Here is an 18,879-nt window from a genome sequence, read left to right as displayed (position 1 = left end):
TAATTTTTGTGATACCTATTAAAGAGTTCTTTGTGTTTAATAATTTTACATTAAAATGCATTATAAAATAATGTATTACATTGTACATTACAGTGCATGCATTGCAAAAAAAAGTTCAAACACTGCAGAAGTGGACAATAAATGTTTCTCTTTCCCCAAAGCCTTTCCCATCTTTCTCCCTAAAGGTAATTCCTTTTAAAAGTTTGATGTGTATCTTTTGATATATTTTCTGTGTACTTTTTTTTTGAGACAGGGTCTTGCTCTGTCATCCAGACTGGAGTGCAGTGGTGCGATTTTGGCTCATTGCAACCTCCACCTTCCATACTCAAGTCATCCTCCCACCTCAGCCTCATAAGTAGCTGGGACTACAGGCACACACCACCATGCCCAGCTAATTTTTATATTTGTTTGGTGGAGACGAATTTTGGCCATGTTGTCCAGGCTGGTCTTGAACTCCCGGGCTCAAGAAATCAGCCCACGTTGGCTTCCCAGAGTGCTGAGATGATAGGTGTGAGCCACTGTGCGTGGACTCTGTGTACATTATTGAAAACATTATTATGAGCTGAATGTTTGTTCCTCCCACCCAAATTCATATGGTGAAATCTTAACCCACACCATGAGGGTGTTAGGAGGTGAGGTCTTTGGAGGTCATGAAAGTGGAGCCCTCATGAATGGGATTCATGTCCGTATAAAGTAGACATGGGAAATGATCTTTCTCTCTACCATGTGAGAATCTGAGAGGATGGCTGTCTATAAACCAGGAAGAGGTCCTTCACCAAGAACCCAACCATGCTGGCACCCTGACTTCCAGCCTCCAGAACTGTGAGAGAGAAATGGTTGTTGGTTAATCTCCCAGTCTGTGGTATTCTGTTTTAGCAGTCTGAACTAAGATGAATTTTTCTTTTCTAGTAATAAACAGAAGTAAGACCAGCTGATTGATAGAATCCTGGAGTTTAATCTTTCTCCTACCAGAATATTTGTCTTAGATTTTCATTCTGGCAGTGTCTGTATGATGTTAACGTGCTGCAATGTTAACTTGGTAGAGATGGGTTTGGGAAATTTAAGGCATTGTTTGCTAGCTTAGTAGAAGCCATTACACAGTGACTCACACGTCCTTTACTGTGGATTTGGCCCGTGCCTCCTTTTGTGCTCCAGGTATCTCACCCTAAGGTTTTTACCCTTTTTGGTTAAAAGAACTAAAGCTAAAGATTTCTTTAGTTTTCTCTTCCTTCCTTAGGTCACTGGGATGTTTCTGGAGCTCTTCCCCCTTTGCCTCTTTACCTTCCATGTTCCTTGGATATCAGGGGTGCTCAGTAGAGGGCATCTCTAAAGAAACTATCTCCCCAAGGTTGGCCTGCAGTTTGCCTGTGTTTTTCTCTGTCATCATTAGCCTGGAGTACATGTTAGCAGTTTGAAGTTTGAGAATTTCATGGTTAATTTTTCCAAATGTTGGCCACAGTTTTCCTGGAGAACTGTATTGTGACAAGGACATACAGAGTATTAGGTGACTATAGTGACCAAGCAAGATAGGGAATGGAATGTTAAAATTGTAGTAGTTTGTACGTAGATTACCTCTATTTTGCTGCAACAGCCAAAGGCCATTCATCTGCCCCTCACTGTAGAGAACGAGTGGAGGAGAATGTTATCGTCGTTTTAACTGATGTGTAATTTAAGCCTTTTTTCCTGTGGTTAATAACAACAAAAACAATCTAGTAACTTCCTAAATCCATGCCACTAGCAGCATGTTATTTAGCCAGTGTGGCTCTCCGGTTAGCTTTTACCTTTTTCTCTAGCCAGGGACATGTATTTGACAGTTCCATGGATTGCCAGTCCCAAAGCTGTTTTATATGCTGATTTTGGAGAAGTAAGCCTACAGAGCAAATCTATTAGCCCCATTATATGTCTCTAATATGAACATACACACTTTTATACCTAGAACTGCAGAGGATTTGTGTGTGCTTCTAGCATTTGCCCTGGGCCCCTATACACACTGTCCGTGGAATTATACTCATTGTCTCCAAGCATTTGAAGGAAGGCCAGTGTTAGTATGGATGCTTGTAAATAATGTAGAGGCATTCAAGACTACCTTGAGAAATACAGGATGGAGAAGAGGCGAGGCTGGAGGATGCACTTGATACTAATGTGAAATCTAAAACCCCTCACACTGAATTAACAGTTGTTCCCGTGCAGCTTTGTTTGTGCATTCATTTAATCAGTCGTAATCTTCAGGCATGCCCACATGTGGATTTTCTTTTTAACTCCCTCACATTCAGGGAGCCATTTTAATTGACACACGCAACACAATTATTGTCCGAACTGAATTTTATGATGGGGGATGATGTTTCTATGTTTTAAAAAACTCAATGGATGACTTCAGAGTACTCATGGAGATGTAACCTGTAACTGACTTGTGATTTTGAAAGAAATAATTTTCAACCATTTCAGAAAGGAATATATTTTATATGGCAATATAGTACACATAAATGTATGTATATTTGAGAATATACATACACATAAATGTATGTTTATGGGTGTATTTGTGTGTATCCACACACATTTAAATTTCACAAAGTAGTGTTTACGTGTACCACATGAGATGCTCTGATACTTTCTATTCTATTCCATTTTTTAAAATGCTAGCATTGATCTATTAATTCAATTTTATTACGTGGTGTTGGAATATCCTGTGGTAGTTAGGTACATTTCAAAGTACACCTAAGTGATCTATTTTTAAGCTTTATTAGAATGAGTGCTTATTGATTTTGTTTCATTCATTTATTAGTGAATGAATAAAATATTTGAGTACTTAACTATGTGCCAGGCACTGTGATCAGTGGTAGAAATACAGTTAGGTGATTAAGTGAAAACAAGTCTGTGGTCAGCAGAAAAGATTTTCAGTTTTCGCAGAGGAGAGTTGTTGTCAGTAGATGAAAGGGATTTCAGGCCAAGCAAGCAGTGCCATGAATGGCCTGAACATGCCTGGCTATGTCAAGATGCCACGAGAAGAGCTGCAGAAGGACCTCAAGGCAGGACTATAGGAGTGAACAAGGAGTGCCGTGGTGCCAAAGAGTTCAGCCTTTATCCTGTAGGCCAGTGGTTTCCAGAATCTAGCTCAGGTGAATTTTTATTTTCAAATAGAAAACTGTTCATTAATCTCAATATGTAAAACTACCAACTTGGAGTTACGCTAGAAGCGGCAGAGGACCCTCACCTAGATTTCCATCCCCAGGGGGCTCGAGGCCCTTGTGACTGCCCCTGAGAACCACTGATGTGGAATTTGTCTCAGAAGGATCCCTCTGGGGACACTGTGAAGGAAGGCACAGGGAGGAACGCCATTTTAGGGGACTGTTGTGTTCTTCCAGGGAAGAAACAAGGCCCTGAAGCTGAGATTGTGGCTGAGGGCTTGAGAAAGCAGGGCCTTTTCAACTGTTGAATTAGACTTCCTAGGACATGCTCTCCAAGGGGATGGGAAAGGGAAGAGGAAGGAAGAGGAATTTGGTTTGGGTTCTGTGAAACCTCTGGATGTTGGATGCTTGGGATAGATGAGGGTCGTGAGGTATTTTGGTCACACATCTGCAAGGTTTCCCCCCTCTGTCGTGTGGCCTCTAGTTTTTAGGATTATGTTTTTCTTAGCTTATATTTGTCTGTATTCTGTCCAGCCTTTGGAAACTGTATGGGCCCTGAGGCTCTCTCAGTCTGCCTGTCTGAATACACTTTGGAGGTCCTCCCACGGCTGGAGCACCTGAATGTTCCTGGGTTTGGATTCAGCTATCCAGGACTGTCCATCTCGGGGCTGATGCTGAGGAAGGAAGGATGGCTTCAGAGGCCTGGAGTCCCACATGAGGTCCCTGCTCTGTCGCCTACTAGCTATGCGATGGTGGGCAAGTGACTCCTTTAGGATGAGGATAATATCCACCTTATGGGATTGTTGCAGGAACTTAAAATAACGTGGAAGATTCCTAGCTCAGTGTCTGCACACAGTGGGCATGCATGTGAAGTGTTAATTATAACATTTCATTATGGAAATACATCTTTTGAAGTGAGGGCTTCTATTTCCTCCCTGCAAAGGGGCCTTCCGTATTGAGAAATATTGCATTCATGCAAGGGAAGATGAGGAGAAGCCAAGGAGGAGGCAGGAACATTCAAAGGGCACATGTTCTGATGGCCTGACGACACTGGGGACCTGTGGCTTTGTTTGCTGTGAAGTTTAGAGGGCATTTGTGACCTTCAGTCCTTCTCCTGGGAAGCAGGAAAAGCACCAAAAAATACTTGTTTTTTTTTTAATTAAAAAAATTAATATGGTCTTTGCATTTGTATCTTCTCTCACTGTACTTTCCTGTTTCGGATTTGCACTCAATGCACATTAAAATGATCCTGCATAATCCTAAACATTTATTGAGAGAATGATTTAATGGAAAAATACAATAAAAATATTTTAAACTTTTGATAAATTGGTCCCCCCTCCCACCCCAAAAAAAATGACTGAGGTTGGAGGGAGAGACAGATGGGAGTGGGAGATGCATGTTGTTTGGAGGGAGAGAGACATGGTCAGTGTAGAACAATCCGAGTCAGACAGGCTGGCTCTTACCGGAAGAGGGTTGGTCCTTCATGGGGGTTATTTAGCTTTAGTGCTCTGTTCCTCTTTGTTGAGACAGCTGTAGTTTGATATAAGGGGATAATAAAGAAGAAATATTACTAAATTTCTGGGAGGATTATTTATAATACTTAAAATGTGTGTATCACTTTCATCTTGGAGAACATTATAGAACATTACTATAATACTAATAGAAGTCTTTGGAAAGCATTATATCCCGTGTTACAGATTTCAGTCTGAGATTTTCTGAATCAGGTTGTTGTTTACCCCAGCTTGCTCCAGTGGTAATATAAATCAGAGGCTTCTGGGTTCCAGGCAGTAATTGAAAGCTTCTGATGCCTATCTTTGACCTGCCTTTTCCAACCTTCTTGGAAATTGCCTTCCTTCACAATAAGTATTTGTAGGGCTCTGAATACTCTTTAATTAATGGGGGGAAAATCTTGTATCTCTCCCTACAATTACTCTGTATTAGCAAATTATGAGTAAGACTTTGAGATACCTCAGGTATCTCATTTGTGACGTCAGAGTGGTTATTGAACTTATTAAACCTTTCCCAGAAGAGCCAGACCTTGCCTAAACTTAACGAAAAGGTTTAGAGTTGAGAATCAGATACTTTTACAAGGTCATTTTTGTCTGTTTGTTTCTGGCTGTCAAGCACAAGAGATACACATGACCAATTTAAAACAGGAGGCCTAAGTGACCTATTAAAAAATGTCAAACATTTATTTGTACTAAATACTACATCAAAAAGATATGGCAATATGAATAAGATATAGAGATATAAAATATATCCTAGATAGGATTTTTGGTAGGCTATACAAACAAACTAGAACAAAGTTTTAAAAAGGAGTAAACTTTTATTTTTTTATTTTTATTTTTTATTATACTTTAAGTTCTAGGGTACATGTGTACAACATGCAGGTTTGTTACATAGGTATACATGTGCCATGTTGGTTTGCTGCACCCATCAACTCATCATTTACATTAGATATTTCTCCTAATACTATCCCTCCACCAGCCCCCCACTCCCCAGTAGGCCCCAGGGTGTGATGTTCCCCGCCCTGTGTCCATGTGTTCTCATTGTTCAACTCCCGCCTATGAGTAAGAACAAGCGGTGTTTGGTTTTCTGTCCTTGTGATAGTTTGCTTAGAATGGTGGTTTCCAGCTTCATCCATGTTCCTGCAAAGGACATGAACTCATCCTTTTTTATGGCTGCATAGTATTCCATGGTATATATATGTGCCACATTTTCTTTATCCAGTGTATCATTAATGGGCATTTGGGTTGGTTCCAAGTCTTTGCTATTGTGAACAGTGACACAATAAACATACGTGTGCATGTGTCTTTATAGTAGAATGATTTATAATCCTTTGAGTATATACCCAGTATACTGTTGGTGGGAGTGTAAATCAGTTCAACCATTGTGGAAGACAGTGTGGCAATTCCTCAAGGATCTAGAACTAGAAATACCATTTGACCCAGCAATCCCATTACTGGGTATATACAAAAAGGAGTAAACTTTCATTTAAGGAAGGATGACGTTGAATAAGCAAAGGTACCCAGAGACCCCACTAAGTGATAGATACTAGCTGAATGCTTTATTTAACATGCCTACTATTCTATTGCTAACCTGCCATTAGAAAAAGCTGGCAGATGGACATTAAAATCCAGCAAAACTATTTTTAGGTAACAAAGCTTTTTGATGGCATGTACAAAAATGGATTCAGATGGTGGTGGGTGGGGGGCATTGTCAGTACTGTTACTGCAATCAGGAGCTCTGGGAGTCCACTGGACTTCTCTAGCTCGACTTTAGAGAACTCCATCTAGCCTCTCTGTCTCAGTGTCCTTATCTGAAAAACAAGGGGATGGGCTGGATGGATTCTGAGGGCCCTCAGACCTCTAAGATTGTGTATATGCTCTTAGGGAGTTAGCATGCTAACGGGCTGTTGCTACCAAGGTAAGTTTTGGCATTTTTTTCCTGGTGGTTTCTGTGTACACAGTGAGACACAGAGTGTGTATTGGTACAGGGATGATAGCAACCTTTGTCCTTCTCCAGGAAATAATGCCCTGTGACTCTGACTCAAGACCTAGTCTCTTGTTAATTTTTGTTAATGTTTTATGCTTGATGAGTCAGAAATGCAGGCTCTTGTAGAGTGTTATTAACAAGAACTAGTGTAACTTTGATTATAATCACTACAAATTACAGACCTCTTTCCTGTGTAATGATTTTTGCCATTTGCCCTTCCGTGATCTCTAATAGGCCAACTACAAGGACAATTTTTTGATCAGTAAGAACCTTGGTCTGTTGCTTCATAAGCCCTTATTATGGCAAAATTATTCGTAACAGCAAACTATGTATGTACCCACATTGACAGATTATCAGTGTTCTTTAGCTGGCTGGGCAAGTCTAAGTGTTTCAGGATAGTTGATGATGGGGGTATCACAAAACCTTCAGAGTAAGAAAAACTTGTCTGATACCTGTTAAAGTGATCTGTATACATGTAGGCATTCTCCTGTATATGTGCATACACACACTCCTAAGTTGTGTAAATGTGTACCTGCCTGCTTGAGTATGATGCATTGCTACTATTTCTAAACTACCAATTTATTTCCCCTGTGTTTCGAGGACTCAATCTCAAAGATGCTGACTGAAAAATAAAGTTTTTGAACAATTTCATGAAGGTTGGGTTGTCGAGATCATGAGTTCTGACTCTAGTGAAACTCTGTGGGAAATGGATAAACTCTGATAAACTCTATCGCATTGCACACAAATGTGAGGCTGGGAGGCAGTATGTAATTTATGAGGCCTTTTGTTGTAAAAATGAGAGTTGGCAGGATTCCGAGTAAATATCTTTTTTCCTAAGGGTGGAAGATAGGACTTGGAGAGATCAGTGTGTTGGTTGACAGCATTTAAGAATGTTTGATTTGAGCTTCAGCGTCATAGGTGGGGAACATGTGGCTTTAGATCTGCTCTTTCTTCCCCTGCCCAGTGGTGCATTCCTTGTCTTTACTGAAGTATGTTTTTAAAATTCATTTTTAATTGTGGTAAAAAAAAAACAAAACCACATAACATAAGGTTTACCATGTTAACCATTTTTAAATGTAACTTCAGTAGAGTTAACTGTGTTCATATTGTTGTGCAGTCAGATCTCTAGACCCTTTTCATTTTGAAAAACTGAAACTCTACACCCATTAAACAATAACTCACCACGTTCCCCTTCCCCCAGCTCCTGGCAACCACCATTCTACTTTCTCTTTCCATGAGTTTAACTACTCAACATACTGCATGTAAGTGGAATCATGTAATATTTGTTTTTTTCTAACTGGCTTATTTCATTTAACATGATGTCCTCAAGCTTCATCCATGTTATAGCATATGACAGAATTTTATTCTTTTTAAGTAATATTCAATTATATGTATATGCCACATTTTGTTTATCCATTCATCCATTGATGGACATTAGAGTTTTCACCTCTTGCTATTGCAAATGATACTGCAATGAACATAGGAATGCAAGTGTCTCTTTGAGATCCTGCTTTCAGTTCTTTTGGATATATATCCAGAAGGGAAATGGCTGGACCATATGGTAGTTATATATTTAATTTTCTGCAGAACCTCCATACTGTTTCCCACAGCAGCTGCACCGTTTACATTCCTACCAACAGCGTAGAAGGGTTCCAATTTCTCCATATCCTTTACTGAAGCTTTTAGAATGTTATTCAAAATACGGTATAATGGAAAAAAGGCACCAACGTGGTCTCAAATTGTGTTTTTCTTGGTAGATGGTAATTAAAAGGGTAATGGTGATTAAGGTATCGGTGATAAAAATAGTAATGAAAAGAGGTGAGTGGAGAGGTAGTTATAGGTGAGCTTGGCAGGTATTAGAAAAGAGCTTAGTCTTTCTCTTCTTTCTCTTCATTCTTCACCTGTCATTAAAATTCTAGTTGTGGCCAGGCGTGGTGGCTCACACCTGTAATCCCAGCACTTTGGGAGGCCAAGGCGGGCAGATCACGAGATCAGGAGATTGAGACCATCCTGGCTAACACGGTGAAACCCCGTCTCTACTAAAAATACAAAAAATTAGCCAGGTATGGTGGCGGGCGCCTATAGTTCCAGCTACTTGGGAGGCTGAGGCAGGAGAATGGCGTGAACCCAGGAGGTGGAGCTTGCAGTGAGCCAAGATCATGCCACTGCACTCCAGCCAGGGCAACAGAGCGAGGCTCCATCTCAAAATAAATAAAATAAAATAATTCTGGTTGTGATGAATAAATCCATTTGTCAGGTATTTTTTTTTAAGTGCCTCCTGAGTAGGCTATTCCTCAGGACACCATAAGAATAATAAAGGAAAGATCAATGTATAAAACTGAGAAAAAGGATTTTTAAACAACAAAGTTTGCTGAGGCCAACTTTGTGTATGGTTCTACACTGGGCTGGAAAGATGACATGGAAGCTGTGCTTGTACCACATCCTGGGCTGTCATTCTCTCTGAGCTGGTGCAAGTTGGACATCAGAGAACATAAACAGATATCACTCATCTAGCACTCAGGACAGGCCTTTTGGCTCCACCTTTGTGTTGGATGCTGGAACGCAGTGGGGAAAGGACATTAAGGTGAGTTTTCCCTGATTCCAAGCCCTGGGCCCACTTCATTGACTGGCATGAGAAATGCATGCTACTTCCTTTGTGCTTAGCTTCCTCTTCCTTCATGTTTGCTCTAGAAATGGCAGCAGGAATTCAGAAGGCCTGCTTTCTAATCTCCAGCATGCCAGTAGCTTGCTTTGTAACTCTGGGCACACGGCTCTGTGCCTCATTTCTCATTTTTCTTACTATAAATGAGATGGGTTGGCTTAGATAGAGGAATTTTTAAAAGGAACTTCTGACACCTGTTAGGACTTTCAGCTATCATCTTCTGACTCTGAAAGATTAAGGTATGCATGAGGGGGTGTTACCTAGGCTGGCATAGGCTCTGTGAGTCACCATATGGTGCCACCTCCCTCACAGAGTCCTTGTTTTCATCAGTGTTCAGCTTTCAAAAATGGCTAAATCATTTTTAACTGTTCCTTAAAGATACTGGGCTGGGGGTATGGGGTGAAGGTTCTGTAAGACTTGCATTTGGCTGGGCACGGTGGCTCACGCCTGTAATCCCAGCACTTTGGGAGGCCAAGAAGGGTAGATCACTTGAGGTCAGAAGCCTGGCCAATGTGGTGAAACCCCATCTGTACTAAAAATACCAAAATTAGCTGGTGTGGTGGTGCGCGCCTGTAATCCCAGCTACTCGGAAAGCTGAGGCAAGAGAATCGCTTGAATCCTGGAAGCAGAGGTTGCAGTGAGCCGAGATTGTGCCATTGCACTCCAGCCTGGGCAATAAGAGTGAAACTCTGTCTCAAAAAAAAAAAAGACTTGTATCTGTCCTGAAACAGTTTATAATATTTTCCAAGAGCATTATGTCCTCCATGCTGCAGCATATGACAGGATTTCCTTGCTTTTAAGTAAGATTCTGTTGTATGTATATACCAATCTTTAGAGATTTTCTATTTCGGATCCTTTGGTTTTAGGGAAAACATTGGAAAAGCCAAGCGAATGGCTCATGGTCACATAGCCAGTCAGTGTTAAAAGCTGAGAATGGAGTGTGCCCTTCACTTCTCTTGAGTCTGTGTCTGGTGCACTTTCCATTATTTTAATTAAGCAGATAAGACTGGTACACAAGAAGAGATAAGCAGTGCTCTCATAGAGTGTATGATATGTGCTGGACGACGGAGGCTGACAGTGCTGGTGTAGAGTTTCTAAGAAGGAGCCATCATCCCAGCTGGGTAATCTGGGAAGCCTTCCTAGAGAAGGGAAGGCTTTGAGCTGGGCTTGAAGGATGAATGGACTTGGGACTAAAAGGTGAGGGGAGGGCCAAGAGCAGAGGCATGGAAAGCCCAAGACAGGTGGGGCACTGATCAGTTTGGGTGTAGCAGAGGGGACAGTTAGGAGGAAGAGATGGGGACAGACATTTATTGAGGATCTGTCTTGTGTTGGGCACAGTATCTGGTCTTTGCCCATGCCATCTCAGTAGCCTGAGCATGGGAATGCCATCCTGGTCATGCACTTGTTTGAGGACATCACTTTCTCCCTACCCCTTGGGACTTATCTTCCTTACAGTAAAAGTCAGGTGTACTTTGATCCTGCCAGAAATTACCTGGTTTAAAATGGGGAGATAAAGCAAAGAGGGAAGGGTGTTTTATGGTGTCTGTAAAGAAGGTCTCAGAGGTAGCTATAGTATTTATTTTATAGTAAGTCTGGAGCCTGTCTCCTACTTACGAGGCAGCTGGCAGGCCTTGGCGCTCCTGAGTGACTGGGCTGTCCATGAATTATTCAGGGCCTGTGCCCAGCGAGTGGCTGCCTAGCAAAGTCCTATGGCAGGGAGACTGTGCTATCTCAGTGAGAGATCAGCAGAAGCTCAGGTGCTGAGGAGGAAGAAATGACTGCGCCCTTAAAATATTTCACATTTTAACACACCAGGGCTGCACATGTTGTTCCATATCCCTGCAACTGGGTAATCGGTACCTGTTTTTCAAAGAGCAAGAAACACACCCCATACCCCCAACTATACTACCTACACTCTCATGTTAGAATGGCACATGTCAGCAGGGATTTGGTTAGAAGCAACATTAAAATTGCACAGATAAGACCGAATAGGAACAGAGAGTGTTTGTGTGGAAGAAATCCTGCTCTGATATTTTCTCAGCCAAGTAGAGAAATGTAGTTGTAGCTTAATTTAGAATGGTACTTACTGTAACTATCAATAGCTGTTACTGTCACTAACCTGTCATTTGTTACATATTACACCCTTGTGTTTGTGTATGCATGTGTCCTAGTGTGTCTGATTTCCTCAGCTAGGTTGAAAGTCCCTGCAGAGAAGAAATCAGTTCTCACCATGTCATGGGTCCCTCCAATAGCCTATGCCCATGGATGGGGCTGAGAACGTGTCAGATGAGTTGACTTGGGCTCTCTGTAGGGGAGGAGTATGTCTTGACGATGAGATTTGCATGCCCCCCACCTTTCTCTTTTCTCCTACCCTCTCCAAGTGCCTGCCCTACCTGCCCTTTTCACATTTTCTTTTCACAGCTCCTGGAAAAGGTAATATGGGTGTGAATATACTTGAGGGCAGGACCCAGAGGCCTATTTTCACAAAGAATAGATTTGTATTTATTCCTTATCCATTTATTTCTCATGAGCTCTGCTACCCAGGGAACAGTATCTTCTCACCGCCCCATATCACTCTTGTAAAACTCTGGCCTGGATGGCTCTGAACACCTGTGTGTGTCAGCTGTTTCCCTCCATGTTGGAGGTGAAAAGCAGAACCAAGAACTCTGGGCAAGAGCAGGCCTGGCCCCAACTGCGTTCCTCAGATGTTCTTTTCCTTTTAACCACTCTACCTGCAACAGAGGAGCCCAGCCCTGGCTCTGGCTGCTGTTACATTCACAGGCATAGCACCACCTGTTTGGCAAAGCCAGGGCCTCTGGACTGGGGCATTCTTTTGTCTGTGCAGGGAAGCTTTGCATGTGTAGATAACAGACACGGTAAGAATGCAGGGATAAGGTTTGGCTGGGGTAGAAGATTCAATAAACTACATTCCTTCCGCAGGACCTTGGGTGCTTGTTTCCAGTGTAACTTGCCGTTTTTCTCCTCAGCAGTGATCTCAGGTGTTTTGTATTCAGGTCTGATACGACCAGTTAGGCAAGAAACAGGAAAAGGATATAAATGGAAACCAGCTTTGCCCTGTTATTTCAGATTTGGCTGTATACTTAGATGGTTTTATGGGTGTGGGGGGAATGGGGGGAAGGTGTAAAGAGAGGGAGAAAGAACCATCCTTATCTTTCATGGAACAGAGATAGTAATTCCTATGGATAGAAAAATATCTTTTGTCCTCTCTTTTTTTTCTAGTTATTTTGAGTCCTGAAGTATCAAATCTGACAGCCCCACCTCAAATAAACATTGGCTTTTCTAAAATATAGGACTTCTGTAACTTGTTTCATAGTAAGTATTGTGTTCTGGTTATCTCTGAGGTGTCACTGCTATAAAATGTGATTCTGAGTATGCCTTTCCCAGTGCATAATGGGCTGAGTTAAAGAGAAGGGAAGGGAGGGTATCAGTACATCCCAGAGGGAGGACTGGTCCTGCCACTGAGAAATGCCCTTCGCCAAAAATCCAGAGGAGTGGTCACCCTTGTTCCCAGCCTAAGGTCTGTGATTCCACATGAAACGCAACATCGTGCAGCTGATAGCTTCCTTGGTGAAGTAAGAGATGGCCAAAAGTGGGATAGAATTAATTTTTGAAATTTCTCCTATGAGGAGATAAAGCCTAGCAATTATAGCCACGAGGACTGTACTATAATAGTATCTTTGTAGACATGTATCTCACTTAATTTATAAATTAATTGAGATAATTTATAAATTATCTCAACCTCTGTGAGGTTGGTCCCATTATTATGCCAACTTTTTAGGCACAGAGAACCAAGGTTAAAAAGTGGCAGAGCCAGCTTCTTAGGTCCCAGGTCTGCTTTTTTCTCTTTTTTTTGAGATGGAGTCTCGCTGTCACCCAGGCTGGAGTGCAGTGGCGCGATCTCAGCTCACTGCAACCTCAACCTCCTAGATTCAAGCGATTCTCCTGCCTCAGCCTCCTGAGTAGCTGGGATTACAGGCGCCCGCCACCACACCTGGCTCATTTTTGTATTTTCAGTAGAGACTGGGTTTCACCATGTTGGTCAGGCTGGTCTCCACCTCCTGACCTCGTGATCCGCCTGCCTTGGCCTCCCAAAGTGCTGGGATTACAGGCGTGAGCCACCACACCTGGCCCCAGGTCTGCTCTTAACCACTTTTTCTCCTGTAGCTTCACATGTCCAAGCCCTGATTCAAATGCTTACATGGGCGGTACTCTGTAAGTTGAGAAGTGGTCTCACCCATGGTTTTCTAAGAGTAGTGTGAGTTGTGAGGGGAGGGGAAGTGCTCCTGACTGCTTCTAGCTGCCCAGGCCATGGGCCTTGAGTGGGAGGTGCCACTGGGGAGAAAGGAGATGTTCTAAAGAGGTGGCAGGCAGGTAGCAATGGCATAGAAATACCAGTGTCAAATGTGCTATGCCAGTAGGGCTGTTGAAAATTGTTCTTTTGGGAGGAAAAGGAGGCTTCATATAATTTCTTCTGTCTTTTCTTTTTTGCTGGATTTCATTGTGGTATGCTTGGTTAGTTGGTTGAGTTTTCTGGTAAGTGGGGAAATTTCCATTGAAAAAGGACTAGGTTTTTAACAGAGGCAGGTTTTAGGGAGAAAAGAAGGTGGCAACTAGTAGTTAGGGAGTGGGAGGCTCTTTGGGAGTTAGTGGAAAGAAAAGAATGATCTCAGTTAAGGATTCAAGAGTGGGAGAGGTGGGCAAGAGGTTCCTAGGAAGGGAGTGGGTGGGCCAGAGAGGTAAGACAGAAAGAGAACTAGAGAGATGAGACAGAAACATAATATAAACCAGTGCCTAGTACAGCATAAATGCAGTGGCATGGTTTGGAGCCGCTTCTCTATCTGGCCACGCTAATGGAAGAGGATTATTTTAGCATTATTTTGGTTTCCTGTAAAGAAATGCTTAGGAGAAATTGGCTGTGGTCATCCAGTGCCAAGGGACTTGACACCGATGAAGAATGAAAGAAAGATGTGGAGATGGCAGTAGAAAGCAGCAGAGAATTTGACAAAACACAATCCTATATGAAACTTTGTTGTTTTCTGTCCCTCCCTGTTCCCATCACTTCTTTCCCAGCTCTCGGATTGGTTTTTCAAATCCCAAGGTTGAATGTGTACAAATCCCATCACATTTTGTCATTTTGGACATCCTCTCCCAGACACACTGAGTCTTGATAGTGTCTGGATGTTCAGGAAATGAACATCTAAAGTTTACCCACTCAAGCTCGCTGTAATGCAGGAAAAGCATTCATCTTTCTTTCCCCTCAAGACTGTGTAAAGCCTCTTAGAACAAACAGAGGCTTAATCTTACCTTGCCACATGCTAAGTCATACAGAATCTTAGTGTACAGGTCCACCAAGTATGAGAAGAGGAACAAAACCAAACAAGACATAATAAAACCCACTCAGAACCACAGAACCCTTCAAGCAGCAAGCTCTAGGTGAACTAGCAGAGCATGTGCCTAATCCTGACTCAAAACTAAATGTTGTAGAGGTTCGTGTAGAGGCCTGCTTGGGTTTTAGGTTAATCTTGATACCACTTATCGAGTTCTGTGATTTTTCAGAAAAGCTTAGAAACCCATAGTAAGCTGGATATACTCTGAGCATATGGGAGAAACAGCAGAGGTGGGGAGATGGGGAGCACGCTGACGTGGTGGATCTGGGGTCCATGTGTTGGTTGTGCCACTCACCAGCTGGGGCCCTGGGCAAGGCACTGTATTTCTGTGAACCTCAGCTACCTTGGTTGCAAAATGGTGACCACACCTGCCTCACAGGGTTAGTCACTTGAGAAAATATATGTGGAAGCATTCTGTAAGCTACCAAGTGTGATGGTTCTGGTTATTACGGCCATTCAGTTTATGTGGAGATTGATGATAACTGGGACTGCAGTTAGAAGTGGGACCTAAGCAGGGTGAACCCAAATCACTAATACATTTAATACTAAACATTCCAGAAGGAATTTTTTATGACCATAGATTCCAAACTGTTTGGTTTATAGACGAAGATTGAGAGGCCCAGAGAACATCAGAAACATGCTCAAGATTACGTAGCTCCTTGGTACTCAGAAATTAGGGTAAGCCTGAGTCCCTGACTCTGGACTTGAGTCTTTCCACCAGACCACAGCACTTTTGATTTGTTCCATCCATATCTTTGAGCCATCTTCCCACTGGCCTTTTCCTACCTATGCCAACTTAGGGCTGAAACCTGTGCACAGAGGACATACTCAGTTGGGCCCTGCCTTGGAACATCTTCCCCTGAGTCTGATAACCCTCATTCACTAGTCTCATCTTCATAGCTTCTTCTTCGTCCTCCTCCTCCTCCTTTCTCGTTATTTTCTAACTCCCTGTAACCCAGCTTTTGCTTTTATTAACCCAATTGACTTGCTAATTGGCACACCACATGCCTTTTCTCTAAGTTTTATTTTTTAGTTTGTTTGTTTTGCAACACTTAAGACCATCTACCCTCTTTCCTCTTTGAGTCTCTCTCCTTAGATTTTCATTCTGCAACTCCCTGGCATCTCCACTGGTTTTTCTTCTTTCTCCCAAACCCAGGCCTTCCCCAGGGCTCCATGCTTAGCCCCTTGCCTCTTACCTCCTTTCCTAGATTTAACCCCACAACTATCTCAACTCCCACCACTGCACTCAGGACTGTATCTTCAGTTTTGAGCTCTAGTTCCACATCCCTGACTGCTCCAGACATGTCACCCAGTGGTATTGCAGGTAACTCAGATTCCACCTGTCTAGAAGGAAATGTGCACTTGTCCCCTGCACCCCTCTAGCCAGATGTAAAACCCTGAGAGTCTTCTTTGTCCCTTTGATCCTCCCACATACAGTTAGTTACCAAAGTCCTTTGGATTAATTTTTACGTCAGCCCATTCTTTTTCATTTGATTGCTCCTTTGACCTGGACTGTTGCACTAACCACCCAGTTGACCTTGCTGCCTTCATTTCCTCTCCTTTCTGCCCACTCTTACATACCACTTCCAGATTAATCATCTCTAGAGTCCAGCCCACACCCTCTACTCCCCTGGCTCAAAACTCTCCAGTGGCTCCAGACCAGGCTTAGTTCTAACTTGCTTTTCGGGGCTTTCCTCTCAGCCTGACGGTTCCTTATCCTCCAGCCAAACTGCAGCACTTGCTGGTACTGTTTCCTGGGCATCCATGCTTTTACTGTGCTGCTTGAGAGGAGGCTTCTCCCTTGTTCCAGCCTGTTGATGTCTACCTGTGTTTCAAGGTTTGATCAAAATGCCAGTCCCTCCTAGAGTTCTTCCCACCTACCTTTCTCCAAAAGGCAGATGTGTCCTCCTTGTCCTCTGAATTCTTAAGAGCTGTCCTCCCCTGGCCCTTACTGTATTCTTTTGGTACTTTACTGTTTGCACATTTGTCCCATTTCCTTTGGCTAGCAACACTCCTGGTCACTTTTGAATCTTCTAAAACACCTGGCAGTGTGCCTTGCACACATTAAATACTGTAAATACAGACCAGTAAACACGGAAGAAATAAAGAATGAATACCTCTGGCCTTCCTTTACCTCCTCCCCACTTCTGAACTGGAGGTGGTCAGATGGGCCATCAGGGATCTGTCTTATTCTTCCCTGGTCCCATCACACCAAATGGATTCCCATTTCTTACTTCTTATCCCCGTGGGGTTATTAAACCCTTCCCCAGTGTCCAAACCTTTCTAATACTTGCATGTGTTCACTCTGCCTGGTTCATTCAGTGTTGGCTTCGCAGGATTGAGTGTGGCTACGTTCGTCCCAGCTCTACTGCCATCATATTATGTGCAACCTGGTTAATTAAAAATTATTTCATGTACTAACCCATACTAGAGGGAGCTGAAAGGGAGATACTGAGTGGTGACTCCCTTTCTTCATTAAGTGGCCCAATGATTAAAACGTTATAAGTTGGCAAAGCACTTTGTAATCTCATTTTCAGTGCCATAGCTGGACACTTAGAGACTTATCATTTCACCAGTATACTTAGTTGTGAAAAAGGGCTTGTTAAAAAGATCTTCATTGAGATGGTTCCCAATTCAACTTCTCTTTTGTAGTCTTGATGTGGTATGTGTGTGTGTGTGTGTGTGTGTGTGTGGGCGGGGGGTGATGAAAGGAGGGGTGCATTTTGAAGAATATACTCTTAATTTTGAAAGTATGATAATTTTTAGAACATTTCCACATCATCTCCTCAGTGACCCTGTGGAGGTGGGCATTAATTATTACTCAGTCTGACAGCTGAGGTTTAGAAAGAATCCAGGGTTTCTTCTAAGGTCATAGGGTAATTAAGAGGCTTGGCCAGGACTAGCAACTCAGGTCTTGGGAATCCTAGTCAAGTGCTTTTTCCAAGACCAAGTGTTTTGTAATGCCCTGCCTAGCCTCCCATCAGCATTGTGAATTGGCAGCACTTAGGGGCTTTAAAAAATGTTCTACATCTTAGATGATAAGAAATGTTGTCTTCTCCTTCAGGTTGGGCCTGGCTTTCAAAAGCCAAAGGTTGACATGTGGAAGTATTAAAAACCTAGTTATGTGGCTGGAAGGAGTTGGGGGTTGTTCAGCGTTGAGCAGTTAGCTAGGCTCTGGGTTTAATTCTAAGCCTGGACAGGATGCAGTTACTTCAATTACAAGTGCCCTGGGAACTGAGGTGAACCTGGGGTGGGGGACCACGTCTTTACTACAGATTGGGATCCCTGAGGAATGAAATTACCTTCTTCAGTGAGTATTGCTGTAGGGCTCCAAACTGGAAATGCCAAAAGTGTAATTGGTTGTCTGCCTGTTTAGGTAGTGAGGAAAAAGGGGGGACAGGAGGGTGGAGACGGGGGAGATCTAGAGTCAATTTCCCAAGAATACATTTTGATCATTCTCTTTTCTATGTGGAAGATTTCATTTTTGGTTGAGATTGGTGGGAGAAGAAGCTGGGAAGGAGAGATTTAAAATTTTGGAGAACCACAAGTTTAGAGGCCTTGTTTTACAAATCAGAGTAGGAATTTGAGGGTAGTTTCGGTTCCCTCATCTCCCCACCGGATCATAAACAACTCCAGGTCAGGGATCTCGGCGGTGTTTACCTGTGTACCTTTTTCCCACAATGCCTTGCAAATCGGTGCTCACATAAATCTTCCTTGCGTCGAATTCCTATCATAGGCCCGTGTTATTCCAGGAAACCACCGCCTTCATATCCCCTGATGGCAGCGTAAGTCAGCCGAGATTCTTCACTGAGCCCGAACTTACACCTCCCCTGGCTGTGGCGCTGCACAGCGCCCTGAGAGTGACTTTGTCTGACTTCTTCCCGGTGGCTCGCCGGGCCGCCGCCGCGTGGTTGGCGCCAGCGCACTGGGGCAGTCGCGCGCGCCCAGTTGCGGGCCGCGTTACCTCCGCAGACGCTGGAGAGTGAATGAGCCGCGCGGGCCCGGGACCCTTGGGGCTCTTCACTCTCCAGGCCGTCCCTTGGGCGCGCTAGCCTTTTCAAGTGATAGTAATCGGAGACTTTTCCGTTACATGAGGCTCAACAAAAGATTGTAATTCCAGCAGCTCTGTTTGGGAAGGCACCACCGCGGCTCGGGCCGGCGGCTAGTCCAGGGCCCGGCCCGGGGTCGG

At 43.2% G+C, this 18,879-nt stretch overlaps 1 protein-coding gene and 1 long non-coding RNA gene across 7 annotated transcripts in view; one reads left to right on the top strand and one right to left on the bottom strand.

The window, feature by feature from the left end:
* Nucleotides 1-18,722, bottom strand: part of LOC129531602 (uncharacterized) — a 41,800-nt gene extending 23,078 nt beyond the window's left edge. Inside the window, exons 1-2 of one of the 2 annotated variants that reach the window (XR_008676884.2) lie at nucleotides 18,351-18,722; nucleotides 16,970-17,080 (exon numbers count right to left, since the gene is read on the bottom strand). This is a non-coding gene — a long non-coding RNA (uncharacterized lncRNA). The remainder of the gene's footprint in view (nucleotides 1-16,969; nucleotides 17,081-18,350) is intronic. The other variant, XR_008676883.2, reaches the window with a different exon arrangement.
* Nucleotides 1-18,879, top strand: part of SPTBN1 (spectrin beta, non-erythrocytic 1) — a 212,595-nt gene that overhangs the window by 81,329 nt on the left and 112,387 nt on the right. The window lies entirely within an intron of this gene.

This window comes from Gorilla gorilla, chromosome 12 (assembly GCF_029281585.2).
Source record: "Gorilla gorilla gorilla isolate KB3781 chromosome 12, NHGRI_mGorGor1-v2.1_pri, whole genome shotgun sequence".
In the NCBI taxonomy this organism is placed as follows: Eukaryota; Metazoa; Chordata; class Mammalia; order Primates; family Hominidae; genus Gorilla; species Gorilla gorilla.
The sequence above is the reverse complement of the archived record's forward strand: the minus strand, read 5'-3'. Positions and strand labels throughout refer to the sequence as shown.